The sequence below is a fragment of the Apium graveolens genome, chromosome 5, assembly GCF_009905375.1.
Source record: "Apium graveolens cultivar Ventura chromosome 5, ASM990537v1, whole genome shotgun sequence".
In the NCBI taxonomy this organism is placed as follows: domain Eukaryota; kingdom Viridiplantae; phylum Streptophyta; class Magnoliopsida; order Apiales; family Apiaceae; genus Apium; species Apium graveolens.
This window is the reverse complement of record NC_133651.1, coordinates 67411736-67415923: the sequence shown is the minus strand read 5'-3', so window position 1 is coordinate 67415923 and position 4188 is coordinate 67411736. Positions and strand designations below refer to the sequence as shown.

The 4188-nt window shown below is 38.0% G+C and overlaps 1 non-coding gene across 1 annotated transcript; it reads right to left on the bottom strand.

Moving 5' to 3' along the window:
- Positions 1-3052: 3052 nt before the first annotated feature.
- On the bottom strand, positions 3053-3159 carry LOC141662412 (small nucleolar RNA R71). Its single transcript, XR_012550530.1, has one exon. It is a non-coding gene; the product is annotated as a small nucleolar RNA R71 (small nucleolar RNA).
- Positions 3160-4188: the final 1029 nt, after the last annotated feature.

The window sequence follows — 4188 nt, the reverse complement described above, 5'->3', positions numbered from 1 at the left end:
AAAGTTTTAAAGACTTGTGTTTTTATTACTTTGTGTTTTGATTCATATTTAAATTGTCATTTCGCACTTTGCAAATCAAAACACTGACATATATATTTTAAGTTAGAACATTTTATAATTGAGAAAAAGTTTCAAGAATTTCATTCAACCCCCCCTTCTGTAATTTTTGTTGCATTGTTAGGGACTAACAAGTTCTTAAAGAAGTTGGATACAGACCTACAAGGAAGAATCTTAGAGATGGGAAAAAGATTGCAATTAAGAAGATTTACGGGCCTTGGGAGCAATCATACCAGGAGCTTCCATTCTTTTTAAATATGCTGCAAACAGCGAATCTAGGCACACATGTCCATTAGTACTTCAAAGAGAATGATTTGAAAGAGCCTATCTCTGAGATATAATGCTTATAAACCTTTAAATTATTAACTTACGTTCATTGTACCTTTACCATGTATTGGGTATTTCTAAAATCCAAAAAGGGAATTGTAAACCCTAAAACTTAAATATTCCTTAAATTATGCTATCTAATTTGGTTCCTAGGGTTTGAGGCCTAAATGCCCTAAACCCTAGATTAAATTAGGTTTTAGGCTCTAGGGTTTAGGGCTTAATGGCCCTAAACCCTAAACCCTACATTTTATGTTTTATATTCGTATTTTTATTTCTAAAATCCAAAAAGTGAATTGTGAACCCTCAGACTTAAATATCCCTTATATTGTGCTATCTAATTTGGTTCCTAGGCCCTAAACCCTAGATTAAATTAGGGTTTAGGCTGTAGGATTTAGGGTCTAAAGGCCCTAAACCCTAAATCCTAAACCCTAAATCATTGACTCTTTTGTATTTGTATCTTTATTTCTAAATCCTAAAATGAGACAATTGAACCTCAAAGAAAATAAAGATAAAATTATTTTACTAATCTTGTTTTATTTTGTGGAATATTTAATAGGCGGTGAGATTCAAGCGATTTTTTTGGAAGTATAAACCTTGCATCGATGCCTTTGCACATTACATTCCCGTGCTTCAGATAGACGACACACATCTATATGACAAGTATCGAGGAGTCTTACTTACTGCCACAACAATTAATAGCTTTAATCACCTACTTCCTGTTGCATTTACAATTGTTGAATGGGAGAATGTAGCAAGACAGACTTGGTTTATGGAGAGATTGAGGAATTTTGTTGCCCTCTAACGAACTGGAATTTGTGTAATTTCTGATAGACATGCAAGAATCATGTTTGCTATGAACAATCCTGCCTTTGGGTGGTGTGAGCCTTTCGGAGATCATCGATTCTGTGTCCGACACCTAACTTCTAATTTTATGAAGACCTTCAAAAAATTAAACTTGAAGGAAAGGGTTGTCAAAATGTGTCGCCAACTGACAGAGGTCAAGGAAACTTTGCAATGTAATGCATTGTTAATGGAGGATCCTAGGGCTGAAGAATGGTTTAGTGATATAAACCCCGCAAAGACAACTTTATATTTTGATGGAGGCAAGAGATTCTGGATCATGACAACTAGTTATACTGAGAGTTGGAACAGTGCCATCAAAGATTCATGAAAGCTCCCGATTACTGCATTGGTCAAAGCCTTATATTATAAGGCTGTTAGCTACTTTGAACAGTGCCGCGAGGAGATAGAGAAACAAGTTGTTAATGGTAACGAGTTTACCAAGTATGCCAATCAAGTTATGAACAAATGGAAAGAACGTGCAACTGGACATCATGTGACAAAAATTGATCGAAATACTTGGGTGTTTGAGGTGATGACAATGAAGCATGGTCAAAAGGGTGGAAAGGAACAAATTTTCCATTTAAAGGAAAGAATATGCACATGTAACAAATGGCAAACATATCATATTTCATGCTCACATGTGCTTGCTTGTTGTGCTAACATAGGGATGCAACATACAAACTTCATAAGTGATTTCTACAAACTTGAAAATGCAAGGAGAGTATATGCAAGTCGCTTTGAGCCGATACCGGACAAAAAAAATTTGCCTCCATTGAGAGGTTTTCCCACGGTGATTTTTGATGATGAGGATATTCCAAAGAAACCGGGAAGAATAAAGTCGACTAGGTTCAAGAATGAGATGGATCATCAAGCACAGAGAAAAGGCAAAGGAACTTCTTCTAGTGCTTCGTAGGTTGATTTTCTTGGTATGTTGTATTAGGTTTTTCTTCACTAATTTGTTCATCCATTTACTAGATAGATTTAGTTATACATCTCTCGTATTGATCTAATATTTTTTCTTAATTTGTGATGCTTTATATATTTAGGTGCAAGCTTTTCAAGTGATCTAGTTGGTGATGTGCATCAGCTGCAGTGGGGTATTGAGTGGCATTTATGTCATCTTATAACGCTCCGTAAAGCTTTGAATTGATGATTTGTACTCAAGTTGTTAGTGTTTTTAACGTGTTTCTCTAGTGTTTTGCATTTCAGGCATTTATCAGGAATCCAGGTGATTTGGCATTGTTTTGATGCTAATATGGTGCTAGGAATGTGCCAAGAAGATTTCTCGTGAAAAGACAAGCTCAAAACAACAAGAAAAGAAGAAGTCAGAAAATTCTCCAGAGAGTCAGCGCGCCCGCGCTGTAGTAGCGCGCGGCCGCGCCAAGAAAGCAGAAGTACAGCGCACCCGCGTTGGTGAACCATGTAAGTCACTCTTCACCAGATTAGAGTTACTTTGCACCATATAAGAGTCACTTGCCACCATATATTGGTACAATTGACATGTTAACATCATATACATGCAATTTGATATCCTTTAACCTACTCATGGTACCACTTTTATACGAGTCAATTTTGGGCCACATTTTGGCTCTAATCAACAATGTTAGTCATTTTTCACCATATTAGAGTCACATTACACCCTATAAGAGTAACTTGCCACCATATATTGGTACAATTGACATGTTAACATCATATACATGCAATTTGACATCCTTTAACACCCTCTTGGTACCACTATTATACGAGTCAATTTTGGGCAACATTTTGGCTCTAATAAACCATATAAGTCACTCTCACTAAATTCTTCCCTATGGCGAAAACTGCTGCAATCAGGAATGCTCTTACTCAGTTTGCGCAGCAATCTGGAAAATCTTTGTGTGAGGCTTGGGATCGCTACAAGGAGATGCTAAGGAAGTGCCTATACCATGGCATGCCTGATTGGATGATCATAAACTGTTTCCATAATGGTTTAGGCGCACAGTCTATACCTATGATCGATGCAGCGTCTGGTGGATCCTTTCAGGCCAAAAGCTATAATGAAGCTTATGAGTTGATTGAGCTAATAGCAGCTAATGAATACCAGAATCCAACGCAAAGAATGCTGCAAGGCAAGGTAGCTGGAATTCTGGAAGTGGACACAGCTACTGCTATAGCTGCTCAACTTCAAGTTTTGACGGTGAAAGTGGAGTCTTTTGCTAATTATGGAGTTAATCAAATCACTAGTGTTTGTGAGCTTTGTGCGGGGGCACATGAGACTGAACAGTGTGCTATTTCTATCGAATCAGCTCAGTTTGTGAGCAACTTTCAGAGATTACAGTAGCAAGCTCCAGCCACTTATCATCCCAACAACCACAATCATCCTAACTTCAGTTGGAGCAACAATCAGAATGCGGTGCAACAACCTTATCAGCCATACACAGCAAAGCAGTATAACCCTCCTGGTTTCCAACAACCGCAATATGCACCAAGGCAACAACTTCAACTTCAGTAGTTACCTCAAGCTAATGAAAAATCTGAATTAGAGGAGTTGAGGCTCATGTGCAAGAGCCAAGCTGTTTCCATCAAGACTTTGGAGAATCAGATTGGGAAAATTGCTAATGCCTTACTGAATCATCAACCTGGCACACTTCCGAGCGACACTGAAGTGTCAGACAAGAAGGAAGCTAAGGAGCATGTCAAGGCAATAATATTGAGGTCTGGAAAGGTTGCAAATCCTGAAAGCAGAAGTGGAACCAAGGGAGACAGTTATTGTCAACACTCCTCCTGAGGGTAATACAGGGGAAAAACAGGTATATCCTCCACCTCATTTTTATAAGAGCCTGCAGAAGCAAAATCTAGACAAGCAATTTTCTAAGTTCTTGGAAGTTTTTGAGAAACTTCACATCAACATACCTTTCGCTGAAACTCTTGAACAAATGCCTAGTTATGCGAAGTTCATGAAAGGTATTCTCTCTAGAAAAG